The sequence below is a fragment of the Clinocottus analis genome, unplaced genomic scaffold (genome assembly GCF_023055335.1).
Source record: "Clinocottus analis isolate CAN_PGR_092001 unplaced genomic scaffold, fCliAna1.0.p SCAF_14, whole genome shotgun sequence".
In the NCBI taxonomy this organism is placed as follows: domain Eukaryota; kingdom Metazoa; phylum Chordata; class Actinopteri; order Perciformes; family Cottidae; genus Clinocottus; species Clinocottus analis.
Genome location: NW_027175865.1, coordinates 6,116,184 through 6,133,415, shown reverse-complemented (window position 1 = coordinate 6,133,415; position 17,232 = coordinate 6,116,184). Strand labels below are relative to the sequence as shown.

The following is a 17,232-nucleotide window of genomic DNA, read 5'->3' as shown; positions in this document are numbered from 1 at the left end:
TTCCCATTTTTAGCAAGAATTAATGGTATTAGATGAGGAGGGCGTGCCTTTGTAAAAAAAAATAACCAGCATGATGTCGCAGGTGTCTTTATGAGAAATCCCAAAGGCCTGCGAGGACACACTACAACAATCAGAGGGATCAAAGGTCAAGCAACTTGTAGATTTAAAAGGCCATCGAAAATGGTCACACCGAGCAAAACACACACACACACATATACACGCTCACACACGTACAGACACACACACATTCAAAAGGTCAATTGTGTTTAGAGAGGTGGTGAATTAAAGAGGAAGTGACCATTGTCCATCTGCCCTGAGGTCAGAGCTCTTCATGTCAAACTTAATTTCTAAACTTTAGCATGCTCAGGATTCATTGTTTTAAGATGTTTGTTTTTCTACCTTGACATAAATATTGTGTTCAGTACATCATGCAAATGATTACCACGAACAAGAGGATGATGTCTGCCTGGTGTTTGTGAGGATTAACAGATTATTTACAAATAACTGCTTGTCTATCAAATCTAAACTTTCTCAGTCAGCACCTTCTATAGCCAGACAAGTTCACTTCTTAATGTCTGTATCATATTAAAGTTTTTTAATGCAAGTGTTGGTACAAAACCCAAGTTTTGGTAACGATACCCAACATTTTAATAATGTTCGTAAAAGGGTGTAAATGATAAATCCTGTTAAAACATAATAATATTTACATTAACTTTGGATAAATACAATGCAGCCTATAAGTTAAAATTGAAAGCCTGTGAAAACTAAACATTTCTTTAGTCTGTTTTTTTTTCACATCATGCAGGGTAAAAGACTTCAGATGTCTTGGAAACCACAAATACATTGAAAAATGTAAAACAATTGTAAAGTGAAGCAGCACCGTCGTGACTTCTGTTTCACAGTAAATTACAGTGTTTTGTGTTTCTCATCCTGTGATCTTCGCCAAAATCAAAGCAAAATGTCTTATCAAAAGGTTATTACTTTTAATTATACTTTATCTAAAGGAGATTATACCTCAAGAAAAGTGCAAATCCGAGGAAGCATTTGATAACAACTTGACAGATATACAGCGCTACAGTTATACTTGTATTTCGGTTGGTATCAAACAAGTGAGGCGCAGTCCCAATTCCCACATACGCAATACAATTACTGTAACAGATTACATCTCCACATATGCCAGATAACTGAAGGGAATATCATTCATAGCTAAGTGTTTCTTAAATATTGAATGGACTTCTTTTGTTTAGTGCTGAAACAATCAATTGATTAATTAGTATGGATGGTCGACAGAAGATTATCAATTTTACAATCAAGGTTTTTCCTTCCAGTTTCTCACTTCGTGAGTCGTTTTCCTTTTTCTTTTGGACTGCTGCTCAGAAGAAAATAAGCAATTTGAAGATTATAACTCAAGCTTCAGGAAATTGTGACAGGTGTTTTAAATGAATAATCTATCAATTGAGATTAATGATAATGAAAGTAGTTACTTGCACCCCTGATTTTTTTCTTCTTCTTGTCAATCCTGTGAATCTGAATCTGCTGCATTCAAATACAGTTTGAAATGAAATTTGACCTTTTGTGCTTCAGATTCAGAGACTTGAGGAACGAGGACACGGGATGATGAATCCGAAGTGACCACTCGGATCAGTTTCATCTCCGGTGAGACTTCCGTGGGTTTCACCACAGGATTCTTTCAGAGACATTTCGTATTCATCACCTCATCACGCAGACGAGGATTTGCCGTTGAACTTGAACCCAGTTCCCTCACACCGCCTGATTTCACGGTGGCAGCCTCGAGCCCTCCCTCCCCCCCCCAGCACCGCACTTGTCTTTGTTAAGCTGTCTTCCTTGACTTTCCGCATCCCCCGTCTGGCCCTCTGCAACCTCTCTTCCATCTCTGCCCCCGCCCCTCCTTTGCAGCCATTCTTCACTTCTGGGTTGGGGGGCTCCAGGAGACGGCCCACTGGGACTCGCAATACAGAATGCTAATCAGGCCCTCGGCGGCACTTCCCACGATTTTCCTCCCAGACATGAGCTTTTGTTTTGTTATTGATTCCATTATAATCAGACGGTTCCCGTAACTTTCCTGCTGTCTGGAGGCCGGTCTGCAGCGCTGACTGCAGCAGAGGGGCTACCTGTCAGATGGCCCTTCTCACATCCACTCAGGATTTATGTGTTTAGTAAAACAAAACAAATTATCATGTGTACAATACCTGCAGTGTTTCTTATAATCAGAGGAGTCTACCCTGTTTTAGTACACTGCGAGTCAAGTTTTAAAGAATAGGCTTTCAAATGTACTGGAAATACTCTATCTGGACATTGTAACGTGTTCTTTATCTGGTTTGAAATGGACTAAATATATCTGTATATATAGCCTGTAACTGACAACTTACTGTCTAATTTATATAGCTGATACTATTACTGTCTGCCAGGTCTCTATTAATCAGATGTTTCCACATGCAGTTTCTTACAACATTATTCATGGTACAGGAGGTTAGATGAGCAGACGTGCTGTTTTTACAGTGAAGTCGAACAGAAGATACAAAATAGCAATAACAGCAGAGTCGAAGTTCAGGTTCAGTGAAAGCAATCACAGGTGCGGAGAAAAAGGATCGTTGAGTGGTATTTAAATTACAGAACTGTTTACGTGTTTAGATTTTTAGGTGATATTACAGATTATTGCACGAGATGTCTGCATTTAGAGCAGTTTTGTTTTATAAATAATCCATGAGAATCCCATGGGAAGGTGTAAGTAAGTAGCATGATATTTAAAGGAAATTCGGCTGTTACAAAAAGAGCCGCAAATCACTTAGTTAGGTTGAGGAAAAATATCATAGTTGGGCTTGAAATAAGTATGTAAACTAAGTCAAATGTAAACACTGTAACATACACTAAAACTGTTTATTTGTAGTGTGTATTTTGAACAAGTGCAACTTAAAATAGTTCAAATAAATAGTGTTCATAAACTTAAGACTGCTATCACAAGTTGACAAACAGCCAATCCACACTAACCTCAGTCCCTCCTGCGGTTGCCATGTCTATACAGTGAATTGAAGCCGAGTTGTGCGTTACACTTTGCTTCACGTCCCGCGTGTTAAAAGCTCAAAAGAAACCTTTTTTTTCCTCGAGACCTTGTTTGTGAGCTCAACGATGAGCTTGTCCCTCCAGATGTTTCCGGATGCTTCATGCAGCGCGGCAGCAGCTGGACCCACTGGCCTGCGCCTCCTTAAGAGCAGCTGTGCCACGCTGTCCCAGACTCAACACATCAACCAGATGTGACTGTGTGAGTGTACAGCGCGTGTAAACATTGATCAGTGGTTGTTTTTAGTGTTCATATGAGCATGTTGTTCTCGGTTCACTGCTGGAGCGTTTCTACCTTTGGAAGTTTCTAACGAGGGTTTTGCGTAGTAATAAGTTGGTCCGTTCACATACCTGTACAGTTATAGCGGAGTAGTTTATAACCACGTCTTGATGCTGAATTCATAAACCGTGCAATAAAACCCAATTTCAAAACCTTTCAAAATTGTTGCACACAAATGGATGCACTCAATCTGAATAATTTCTCAATCTTTTTATTCTACATCTTTATATTCATAGCATGGCACTTTCTCACAGTTAGCTCATGCGTTGATTATTACATATACCAAGATTTTGTATTTTAACATTTCCCCGTCCCACATTTCTCTGTAATGTAAAGCTAAATATGTTTTAATACGTCTGGCATTATCACTAAATACACTCTTCCACATAGTTGGTTGGATTTAAACAAAATTCTGGGAAATTATGCATCACTGTTATCTTGTATTTTCACATTACAATGATTTTTTTGCCACACTTCTCTCTAATTGCGGGTAAAAGATTATCTTAAATCAAACATGTGAGCAAATAGGAGTGACCGTAAAGTCACAGGCTGCAGTCTCAGGCGTGCTGTGAAGAGCTTTGTGGGAAAGTAAGAGAGCCGTTTGTCTCCATGACTATCACTGACGTGCCTTTTACTGACAGTAACAGTAAAGGACTGTACTGGATGAGGCCCGTGAGAGGAAGTGTGTATCCGACCATCTCGTTCATAAATAAGTGGTAAAAACACAACAAATGGCACACAGCTCAATGGTAATGTTCCCAAACACTGCCCCGTGAAGATAAGCCTGCTACAGGAGGAACTAATGCACATCACATGTAAAGTTTGTAAGGAATTTAATATGACAAATATTTTTCTTTTTGCAATTGGGTTCTTTTGTGTATTGTTCTGTGTAAATCTCTGTTGCCCTGACTGAAAATAAATCTCCCCCTAGGACAACACTAATCTATAAATAAAGCATCATGTCAGACGGTTATTTTCTGTGCATCTTCTGTTACAAAGCAGGAGCTGTGGTTTATTTTTCTCAATTGTTGCCCTCTGTTTGGATATTTACATGATTTAGGGACAAAAGTGGAACACAAAGGCTCAGATATCTTATTGACTTTCTTTGTTATGCCGACTGATATAAATTCAATTGAACTACGCGTTTAAAATGTCACATACTTAAAGTGGATTTGCATAGCTAACTAATAAATGTGCATGCTTTCTTTTGGTTGTTAATGTAACGTCATTGTGACGTCATTATATGTGGATGTTGTACTTTATAAGAAATGGGATGACGTTTTGTAAATTTTTGAGTACTACTAATTTGTGAAATGATAATTGTGTCGTCTTTGATTCACATCCGTTACTTTCTCTTTCAAAGATACCTTGTAGTACCTTTTTAATACACAATCGTTGACATAGGAATACACACATAGCCAGTTATTGTCTCATTGTAAACATTAATACTTTTATTGATTCAAATAAACAGCAGGTGAAACAGTTGCATAGTACAGACATGGAGCACATTAACAGCAGCTCGTGTGCAAATCCTTCTTATACGACTCCTAAAACAGTCGTCCATAGTGCATTATAATATAATCAATTATACCCTCGGAATAGGATCCAAACGGCATAAAATCTATTGCACATATTCATAAATTCTCCTCGATAGATCAAAACAAAATCCCATGCATTCACATATTCGTCTTACATTAACAGAGGAACTGATTTTAAATGAATAAATCCACTTTTCCTGCAATTATAACTAAAACAATAGAAAAAGGCTGTATTCACTGTTTCTGAACAACAATATAACACATTGCAACTCTGCTCATATAGTGCATATTAGTATAACATCACAATTCTCTCACACGCACACACTGAACCCGCATACTTCACTGTGCAAACTTAACAATACAATTATTGTGCAAACACTTATACAAATAGTGCAAACTTAAAAACCTACTACTCATTTATTTTGCATAGAGAAAAAACATAAAAACATTGTAGTTATGATTGCACAAAACGCTTCCTGCGGGGATAATATCCCTGTTTATGAAATGTCTACGCTAAAAAGTAAAATAGAAATACATGCCGTGAAGATTTCCATAAGAGCAAATCCTTTTGCATGTTACGGTTTTACATCCCTGAGATGTAAAAACCTTCTAATACGAGAAGATGAAATGGAGAGGAAACTAGTTGTTTCTAAAAAGAATTTTTTTAAAAGGTAAAATCATCTGAATGATTGTTTATACAATTCATAGTTGATGGATTAAGTCCATACAATATTTTTCACATTACAAAAGAAAAATCAAGTAATTCAGTCACGCAGATTGTCAACAATTAGATTGAAACACCAAAAGTTTTACATGAGACAAATAGACACATTTAATTTCTTACTAAAATTATTATAAAAAATATATAATTCAAAAGAAAACTAAGAAAATATAATGTAAAATATATGATTTAAGATCTAAGATAATATTCTTATCCAAGGGCTAATACATTGGGAAACTAATGAATGATGAATGAATAAAAATTCAAAATACCACACTAACTATTTATACCTTCATCTAACCATTTTTAAATGAGTTTGAATCTCAGTGTGTGTGTGTGCGTGTGTGTGTGTGTGTGTGTGTGTGTGTGTGTGTGTGTGTGTGTGTGTGTGTGTGTGTGTGTGTGTGTGTGTGTTCGAGAGAGAATAATCCAAGCTCTGACCTACATGAAAATGTAGTACAGATGTTTCCTGAACAGCTGTGCAGAGCAGCTCCCAAGAACACACAACACACACGCACACACACAAATCACTTTTGCCGTCCTTTGCTCTCTGTCTCAGTCAGTTTGTCCGCCTGTAACAAAATCTTGTGTCGTCTTGTTTGTTTCTGTCTTCATTCACATAAAGATGTCCCGCTGCAGCTACCAGTTTTTAAGACCTGACAGTTTTCTCTGTCGGGTCGCTGGAGACGGCTGCCCGCACAGAATCGGTGTGTGTCCTTGGTGGTTAAAGACATAGTCCTGTGTGAGACGAACATCACTGGACTCAAAATCAGAGTCCAAAAGAGCAAGGAGGCAAAGATCCGATGATTTCCAACTTCAGACTGATCCGAAACCTTAAAGGAAGAGACAGATGAGTCGTTAAAGAAGTCCTTCCATAAGGTGAGAGAGAAAGCACAACCACACTGATCTACAGTGAACACTTTGCATCGAGGGAGACCACAAATGGGCAGCGATGCAACAAATATAATCAGTTTTTTCATTAATGCCCTGATAAGAGGTACAGTTTCTGCAGTATGTGGAGCAGCAGAATAAACATGTTATGCATTTTTCATCCTGTATTTTATTCTTATTGTGTTGGTGAACCAGTTGGCTCAAATCTGTTCCCCCATTGCTCTGATTCTCCAGTGTTCAGCATTACTGCATTTAGTACAGGACTGTTAAATATATTGATCCCAGGAGACCATCTTGGTTCAATATGGCCAAAATAATTCTGCATCTGCACGTGTAATTAGTAATCTCCCACACGTTTCCTGCATGATGCACATATCTGATATGTCTTGAACAATCGGCCTGTTTTGGAACAAAGCCACGGCATTTTTCTATAATTCTTTTTCATATTTTGAAGCTCTTGTCGATGTCAAATATGTGGAAAGATTGCAGACGGATTTTGAGTCGCGGATCATGTGCACAGGCTCATACGTTTGTTGGACTCTGAGCCAAGCCCCGCATAATTTAACACAAAGCTTAATGTTACTGTTTCCTTATCGCTCTCTGAGTGGCCTTCACTGTAAGCTCCCATTCGCTGCCCATAGATGGCACACTAATAACAGAGGGAACGCGCAATCAAATATGTCCCCGGCCCACAAAAACACCAAACTCCAAAACAGACCGTGTCTGTGTTTGCCAGTCTAGACACAAGCTGCTCTTCCAATCACCAACATCGGACCTCCTCTCCTCCTTCTCGTCCTCCTCTCTTCCTCTCCTTCTCCCTCTCTTTCCCCCTCCTCCTCACCCCCACGATCATTGTCTGAGCCACCAACATGTTTTTTCCCACGCTTTATTTTCACCGTCCTGTTTGCAGCCAGGCAGGAGGAGGAGGAGGAGGAGAGGGTGGAAGAGTGGAGGGGGTGGGAGGTAAGAACTGATGGGGTCGCCATGGAAACCCCACATTGGCATGCCCCTGATTGGACTATGTGGTGACTAATTATTCAGCGCATATGCTTAAAAAAAACAATAAAGTAGGACGTATTGAAATGCAGAGCCAAGCATCGCATGGTGTGTGATTAACATATGAGCCCAGCGCTGCTTTTGATGAAAGACGCCTCAGTTTCATCGCTCCATGTAGAACTTAACTGCAATGAGTAATTGTATGTGCATGTTAAATACATTAAGGCATAGCTTTAAAATTTCTACTGAAATTCTTTTTTTTTTCTTGGTTTCTTCCAACATTTACCATTTCTATTGCGATATGTGAACTTTTGTATAATTTTTTGTTTCAAAAAAATCTTCTTAACCCAGTTATATTTATCTACAGGAAGATTAAAAATTAACATTCATGCCAATTTACATGAGAGGATCAATGCAAACCTTTACATTGAGGCTGCCAACGCTAAAACAAAAAAACAAGAGCAGCATGCTAATGGCAGGGCCTCTGAACACTGGCATGACAGACAGTGTGTGTGTGTGTGTGTGTGTGTGTGTGTGTGTGTGTGTGTGTGTGTGTGTGTCAGAGGGTCTGCTATGTGAAAGAAACCCGTGGGCTCGGGGTTTGTATGTGTGTGTGTGTGTGTGGGGGGGGGGGGTTACGTTAACAATGGCAGGCATTGTTTACCAATCTCCCTCGTCCATTAATCAGGACGATCCGGCTCTAATTGGCGTTTTGGTTAAGCTGGTCTCCAGACCCCCTTTCCCTCCACTGGCCTAAATAATGGCGTTACGCCACAAGTGCCGCCACACATTGGGGAGGACAATGTGCCGCTTGTCTGAGGGCCCGGGATAGGATCCCCACCCTCTCCTCTTCCCCTCCTTTCTTAGCGCCCCCTGCACCCCCAAGATAAACCTCACACAGTAACACAAAGAAGGCCTCTCACTATTGAGATCTCACTGTCGCAGCCTCCCTCTCCTCTTCTGTCTGCCCCCCTCTGCTTCCAGTCTTTCTCAGTCATTCACTCACGACACTTTTTTCCTCTCTGAACTGTCGCTCCCTCGTTTCGGCCGGTCGTCGTGAGAGGAGCAGGTTCAACGGTCAGGTCTGAAGAACACGTCGTAGGATGCAATACTAACTTATTATCCAGCTGCTTAAAGGTTGGCTGAAATGCTGCGACCGTATAAACAATAAAAAGTAAATGTATATGTTTTCTCGCTGAAAGACTGTATGCTTCGCTCAAAGTTTAAAGATTTCTCAGATTTTTAAAACCCTTTCATAACAACAAAAAGCATGTTCACTCAGCACAAAGGCCAGAGAGGTTGGCAGAATGAGTTTTCTTCCAGCAACAAATTGAGAAATAACTTATACTATTATTATTTTATTAATTTAGAGTAATTTCCAGTTAAATCCCAAAAGATATTTATCTCATCTCTTGGACTGTGAAACCCGTTATAAACCAGCATCCAAAGGGCTGAAAAAGGCCAGAAAATGTGACCTGTTAGAGATGCATAGTTTTCATTCAGCTACAAAATGGGGAAAGGTGATGATAAGTTTCTTTTACGTTATAGAAATTCAAATAAAATCTCAAGGTTTTGATGTTCCTCCGGTTCAGAAATGAGTGACAGTTCATGCTGCCATGTCAAATAAGCCACATGTCAAAAATATTCTTCAAGCCAAATGTGAAGTCTAGTGCGAAGAAAATGTGGAAAAAAAAAACGCATGTGCTAACGAGCGGAGATTTATGAAGACTGCCATGTTGCTAATTACGGCTCCTCGCGTATGTCAGTGAGCATGGAGGTGTTTTTTTCTTCCACGTCATCAAACACAGCTGTCGGAGCGTAAATAATATGTGAATGCTCCACATGCAGAAATAGTACCGGTAGAAATTATAACTCTTTGCAATCCAAATAATAATCTAATTAATGTCCTAGAAAGCAAGCCGTAGAAAGAGTTTTCAGAGCGTCGTGGAAATCCACAAAATGGTCGATCGTCAGCGTCTGCAGCTTGACGACGGGCACGACGAAAGCGACGCACGAACCGCAGCTGCCCTTAAAAATGCCAGTTTGTCGGCACTCAAAAGCCACCGCCTTCACGGTTTGCTCCTATCTCATCCCTTCCTGCATGTCTCTCGGGGCGATCTCCACAATTAACACACTGGCAGTAATTAACAGTGTCTTGAGGCAACCAATGGCGCGGAAAGGATCGGGGCCAACATGGAGTGGGGGAAGGTGCCGCGCCGGCTATCCACGTTCTGCTGTTTTCAGCTGCCATTTTGTGCCAGTCTCAACACCTAAGATGGTGGCAGGACTGTGACTTGCCGTGTGGGAGAGGAGGACAAACTGGCAAGGGAGGGGTCGGAAGAGAGGAGGATTATGGGATTGAAGAGGGAGTCTCTTATTTTTTATTCTTCTAGTCGGTACATTACTGAACGCTTACCAAGACAGAAGAGAGTGAGGCGGAGAGACAGAAAAAGGCATGATTGTCAGATTGGTGCCCTACATGCACCACACATAGAAGAGGAATTCTCCCACACATGGACACACATACACACACAAACACACACACCAACATCAGAGAGGAGGAACAAAGTGTGTATACAGCGTGGGGGCGAAACAAACAACACCCTGTGCTGGTCTGTTTGTGTAAAAAACGTGTAATTTACATGTGCTTAATATACGCCGCACACACACACACACACACGAACATGCATGAACACACACACACACACACACATACACACAAACAACCAACACAGCCGTTCTCATGGTATGGTCTGCCCCTGAGCATGCAAATGACATTCATTATGCAAATGAATACAAATCAGAGCCAACCATCTGAGAATCCAAGCTGGGAAAAAAACGAAAAGAATAAAATCAAATGAATGAGGGGGGAAAGCCGAAAGAATAAGCGTGTTTGAAGGAGTGCGTGGTGAAAGTACAGTGTCGACACATGTGAACACGTGGTCAAAAGAAATATAGCTTATGTTATACTCATTTGTTTGTCCACCAAAAAAGGATTTAAGACATAATAAAGCTGGATACATCTCAAATATAAAAAATGAAGCTGCGGCCAGAGGAAAGGTTTAAAGAGACGAATGAATGGGAAGCAGGATTGAGAAGTTCTACATGAAAATAATAGGACAACCTTATTTTGTCTGCGACTTTTTGAAATAGATGTGCTTTGTGCTACATCACACTGCAGTGTTGATGGAGCTTATGAGGTGTAAGAAGAGATCGTTAAGCCTATTATTTTAGAAAGATTTTTGGTATTCATGCTCGACAAAGATACGTGTAACATGGGAGATACGATGACACTCTTCCTCGGTGACTTCTGCCCCACTGTCATATTTGTTTGAGACAAAGCCCGTTGGGTGCTTTCAGCAGCAGAAGCAGAAAATCAAGACGAGCATCAACTGGAGGAGATTCTCCAAATGATGGCAAAGTGCTGCTAATTGCCTCTCTAGGTGTTCTTTGTTTTTTTCACCTCTCTCGCCACCACTGCTTCTGTCCAACATGCTCTCTAAAACCACAAGGGATGCATTCACGTTATCACCCCTTTATGAATAATCCAAATCCTGGAGCTCGAAAAATAGAGATGTTTGTGTATTGTTTTTATGTGTATATAGGGGCTGATGAGGCTCCAGCTCCATGTTTCAACCATGTGATGCCTCATCAAACGACTACAGCAACAACAACAAAGAAAAGGATTCAAGCATGAAAACATGAAAACACGCATATTTTAGCCAATTATCTGGCATTGCTAAGGCAAAAATAAAGGCTAATTAGAAACAGATTGAGGCCAAATTCTTACCCAAACAAAGTGAAATTAGACAAAGAGATTCCAGAGTGTGCGTGTGTATTCTATCCAGTGCTTTGAATCTCAAAACTCTTCCTAACTGTATAACTGTATCTCATGTAAAATAATTGCTTCATTCATAACTTATTTGTACTTGCAGTGATTGCACATTTTTCAGAAACAAAACCCAACTTGGTGAAGCGTCCTCACAGGAGACCTCATTTGATTTGATTTGTGATCAGAGGGGCCTCTATAAATAAAAAAAAATCACAAAACTGATACAATATGGAAAGTGGGGGGGTCATAACTCTCTGAGGCAGGGCACAGAGACTATAATCCTCTGAGTGTTAAGTACTGTAGCAGTATATAATTACACCATGTATGGTTACAGATGGGTGGGACAAGAAGGTGGCAGACATGTTGAAAAATACTGTCTATATGCTTTTAGGATGGGACACTAAAATGTCTAACTTGGCTACACAGTTTATTTTAATCTGGCACAACGAGCAGATTAAAACCTTGAAAACGAACTTGGAAAATAAGGCTGATCCTTCATTAATGTCGGCTGTTTGTGTAAAAGTCAGCAGAGCTTGAATTCGCTCCTTAGCTGAGCCCTGCTGTATATGTTTCTCAACTCAAAGCTTCAGCCCTGCATGACCAGTTTAAAGTCCCAGTGCAATTGATTTTAATCACGTTGTACTTTGTTAGTTTGATCTATTTCATCCTGAAGCGAGATGATCGGACAGAATAGGAGAGTGGATTTATGAAGAGAAGAGCCGTTTACATAAAGGTCAACAAAAGATTCTGTTTTTTCAGGAGACAAAAGTAAAAAAGTAAAGATTTGGACGTAAAAATAACAGATTGTTTTGTTGATTTCATGCAGTGTATCATGTGATGGGAGCAGGTGCAGAGAATTATGAGTATCAGTGTGACTTTAAGTGCATATATTTGGTAAGGACATACGTTTTTCCATCCCCGCCAACCCCTTGATGGACAAAGTGTGCTATAGTGGTCTGAAAAGAGTTGGCATTAGGAAACATTCACAAACGACCATATTTATCACACAGCACCACAACAGTTTGTGGTTTGTTCAACAACCAGATTTGATGTATTTTGTAAAATATGAAAAGTTTTTGTATTTACAATTCAAAAATGTATTATTTATGTTGCATGGTGCACACTGGATCCTCTACGAGAGACCCAATCCCCCTCCCCTCCTTCTAAAAATACCCCTTATGTAACACAGCATCGTACCTTCACGTCATCGTTTGGCAACGTCCATTGTCCAAGCCCATTCCTGCTGGTTCTTCTTGTGCTTTTCACTTAGTTTTCTTCTACCGTGCAGGCGTGTAATGGGATTCTTGTTACTTTCGGTTATCTAGCTTTATGAAAAATGTACGTCACTCATACAGCTAGATAACCAAAGATAACAGACAACCCCTCAGGCCTGCAAACACAGCTCTCTGCCGGCAGCACACTCACGCACACACCACATCCGACACACCTGTAAGGACACACGATGACAAAGAAAAATGCTTAAAAGGTTAATTTACCAAAGCAAAGCTACTTTACTCATATTTGGACATATTCCAGAGGTGTAAATAATGACAATAATAGTCATAAATCTGGAGTGTTAGTGCAGATGATTTATTACACGGTGTTAAAAACACCTCAGTGAAATGAGATGAAACACAAGCATGACTAAAGATTCACAAGGGATACTGCTGGGAAAACACATTTTCCAAGCTATTAAGTGTCTTTTATATGACTGAAATGTGAATGAGCTCTTATAGGAATTCAAAACGATGCATTATGGCCGACTATCCAGTGAACTAAAGACAACAACAATAAAGATCTTTATGAGGGGCATCAGAAGCTCGGGATGAAATAGCACTCAGTGGAATAATTTACACAAATAGCAGCGTGAAGAAAATATTACAGTATGGCAGAATAAAAGAGGAAATCCCTTGAAATGTTAACACATGACCTCATTTTAGTAGAGGTAATACTCGCCCACTATACAAAAATATTCAGTCAGTATTATTTTAACTGTACAGCAGATAAACCTGTAACATTAACAGTATTTTACGTCTTTAAAAGCACTGCTCAATTTTCATCCTGAGCATTATTCAAATATTATTAACATAAACAGTTTATAGTCTTCAAATAGTGAAACATTTCAGTTCAAATGCAACACAATCTGTGATGGATGTTTAAGCATATTGCTCAGAGGGATGAGTGTTAAGAGACTCATATCTTCATAACACTTTGAATAGATTAAATGTATATTTGTGAGAATTGTTGTGCACCTTTATTTATATTTATACATGGTTCTGATCAGTAATGTTTGAACTCCCTGACACATGTTTATTTATATATTTTTTATTTGGACACAATTTCCATAATTTATAATTATCTGCTAAAATGCTAAAATATTTGGAGACCTATAGCCAAATACATAATTGTTGTGTGTCTCTAAAATATTCCCTTAAACTGCTTTTGTATTAAATGGCGTTTTCCGTGAGAGGGGAGTGACGTCACCAGCATTGCTGGCTTTCAATTAATGCAGCGAGGTGTGATGCCCAATTAACACACAGGCACGCCATTATGGAGAGGGTGTTCTTTGAAAATAGGCCACTGCCTCAAACACGAAGGCTCTGTAAAACACGAAGAGAGATATTCTACACATTCTGCCATCCTTTAGCCTGCATTTTATTTTTGTACAACTGCTTTCTGGAAGAGCTGAGAGAGATTATTATTTAATTATACAGAGCAAGCTTTGGATTTTTGCCAGAGAAAAAAAAAGAAACATCCATTAGTGGAGATCACGTTGCTGTTTTACGTCTGCAGGCCGTGACACACACATTTTAACACGAGCTCAACGTTCACATTCACTCCTATGATCCCATACAGCGCATTCTCGTGTATTAATACTTTTATTAACATTCCACATATTTTGCATATTCTTAGATTTGTGACTATACCAGTATGTATTTTCCTATGTGAGTATCTGGTGATCTGGGTGGTGAGTTACAGCATGTTGCCCCTATAAGGAAATATATGTGTTGAATATAATTCTCTGGTTACAGAAAAATGTGTGTATTACGTTTTTCAATAGCAAAAAAAAAAGACTTTATTTATCGAACTGCATTGGAGTGTGACTTCTGAAGCTGTTACTAAATATGTATCACGTAATGGTCGTTTTTTACAAAACCATGTGTATTTGTATTTTTCTGTCCTTTTAAATGCAATAAATAAAATGGATATTATTGCAACTGTGTATTGATTTTGATTTGTCTGTGTGTGTTAATCAGATCTCTGTGAGGTTAAATTTCAACTTCCCTGAATTAAAGCAAATATTAAATACTGAGCACTGCTGTTTGTAACGACTAAGACAAAATACTGCATTTGTTTATTTATTTTATGATATCTGATGCATTTTCTGCATGCAGTTATGACAGCACAGAGTCAGTGCGGTGTGGATAAATTACTTTAATAGATTGTCAAGAGCATAGAAGGCTTCTATAAATGATGCAAAATCTAAGCGGAACATTCTCTTCCAAAAAAATAATCCCGAAAGGGTTTTTAAATGATTTCCAGGAGTAATCAATTAGTTCCACAGTGTGCTGCTGCTGCAGCGTGGTCACTTCTCGTGTGGGTGTGGGTGGGTGTGCAACAGAGAGGAATATGTTGTATAGTCTGTATGGATTTTCCTAATTTTCTTGAAGTGCGTTGAGAGCCCACGTGACCGAGTCGTCAGTCTCAGCCTACAAGCAAAGGATGTACAAAGTGAGCATTGATATTCACCTGGAAGTTGGAGGAAGCTCTCATCTTCACTTCTGGTGCATGTGTGTGTGTGTATTGTTCTAGTGGGGAGGAGAGAAAAAAGAATTACTTGAGGATATAGGAAAATAAAGTTCAGTAGAATCTCGAAGAAAGGCTTGAATAGCATTTCATCTTGCTCTCTCGCTCTCTTCTTCTCAAGAAAATCCCTGGAAAACACCAAACGTGGGAAATCTGCCTACTAGGTCACAGAAAGCCCCAAACTAGTCCAGTTTATATTGCTCAGCAGGGTTGCGTTGCACCTGCAGCTTCACTGACTGCAGCAGGATGAGGCTCCAGGGATGCTGCTGCATCCAGCGGCCCCTCTTCATATCGCAACATGTCATAGACCTGAGTCTCACAGCCCAGTGGCAGGTCTGCTCAGACACATGCCTGTTAACGTGCGAGGTCAACCAACACGCCTCGTGCATTTTACCCGCATCCCTCTGTGGCGTTGAAAGTGCAGAGTCATGGTCATACTGCTCATGTTAAAGCCTCGATTCATGTCTTCATTTTTTTTTTTTTTGGGAGGGGGGCATCCGACTAATTTGGCCTTTGCGTCATCCGCCCTGTGCCCTGCAGCACGTGCGAGTTAGGCTGTTCAGTGATGAGGCAGATCATCAAGAAATCCCTTGCACGTGGAAAATCTGTTCCCTTTCAAACAAATGCTCTCTCACTTTGAGAATAGAAAAAGTCAAGCACTGTAGCATATTTCTCCAGAGCGTCCCCATTGTCCGCCACAATTTGGCGCAATACATCCCACACATCATTTTACTATAGAAGTGTGATGTAATAATTGTTAGAATTAAACCTATACACACAGTTGAAGGAGGTCTTTCTACCCACTCACACAGATTATATAGGCTTTACGTAAGAGCTCTCCTATGCTGTGTAATCTCTCAGGCTACGGGAAGCCGCACACTGCTGAGTTCATGGACAACAATCACCTTTTGCTTTTCTGCATGATTTGCCGCCTGCTTAGCCTTTTTCAGCGCGTGAGCTGCTGACAGCAAGCGGGCCAAACGTAACCCTGAGCTGGGAAAGGTTGCACCGCCCGAGGCCACACTGATACCGCCACAGGCCGGTGTCGTGTACTTTATCAGGTATGCAATGTGATGATGTATATGGCAAAATGAGCGTTAGTGTTTACCGTCTCTAAACTCAACAGGAACGTATGGAATGGTAATAACAACCGAGCTGTTGGCCGATCTGGCATCGAGGACGATAAAAACCTATGTTGCAACTTTAAGTTGAAGAAGAAGAAAAAAACTCTCATTCGTGTGGTATTTTCTGTGAGTCATCTCATCAAGTGTAGGTTAAATGCAGAAGGGTGGGAAGGAGGGGGATACATGTAGATCCTATTTTTTGGGAACAATATTAACATCAATACTCGTAAAGATAACTGGGATCATAATTAAAAGGCCTTGGACCTCGCCCGTGACTGTTCGGCCACTGAAGTCACTGCTTCACACTCGCATGCTGAGATTTCAGCATGCCGCCTTGGACATGTCCTGTAGTATCAGTGCCAAACAAAACTGTGTGCAGCCACAAGTGAAACTACACGTCTGTGCTGCTGCCATCAGAGGATGATCAGCCTTTTATCTCGGATGCTGCTGCTGCACAACCTTTTACACGGACCTTAAACTAGTCTGAGAACAGAACGAGCATCACTGGCAGAAATTAATTTGAAGCATGTTCGGCCTGTAGATGCTCACTTATTTCACCACCGGGTTACACACACAATACTGTGTTGCAGCTATAAACGCGCATGATCTCTCCATGTAAATCCTCCTCTGCAGGTTTAAACTCACACTATATGCCTCAAAAGCTCATAATACAAAGCACGATTCTTACTGTTTCCTCCTCAGGTGAAGACGACTGGGTTGCACTGGGCTTGGATGAGCTCCTGGTAACCAGCGCTCCCTCCGGACTGGGAGCCAAATGAGCGCGTTCGCGAGCGACGTATTGAGCTTTGTGGCGACGGCGCATCGTGACGTCCCGCCGGCTCCGTCCATTTGTTTAAATCTAACGGGTCTTCTTGTTTCTTCCTCACGGCTGTCCTCCACATCCACAGCCCCCGTTCCCCCCTCACCAAACGGGGGAGTTGGGGCTGTCCGATGGCTACATCTCC

General features: G+C 40.4%; 1 long non-coding RNA gene across 1 annotated transcript; it reads right to left on the bottom strand.

Annotated features, from left to right (window-relative positions):
- Nucleotides 1-4,786: 4,786 nt before the first annotated feature.
- On the bottom strand, nt 4,787-17,232 carry LOC137785245 (uncharacterized). Its single transcript, XR_011077466.1, has 4 exons — nt 16,956-17,232; nt 15,087-15,145; nt 12,534-12,783; nt 4,787-6,450 (listed from the first exon to the last, which is right to left on the bottom strand). It is a non-coding gene; the product is annotated as an uncharacterized lncRNA (long non-coding RNA).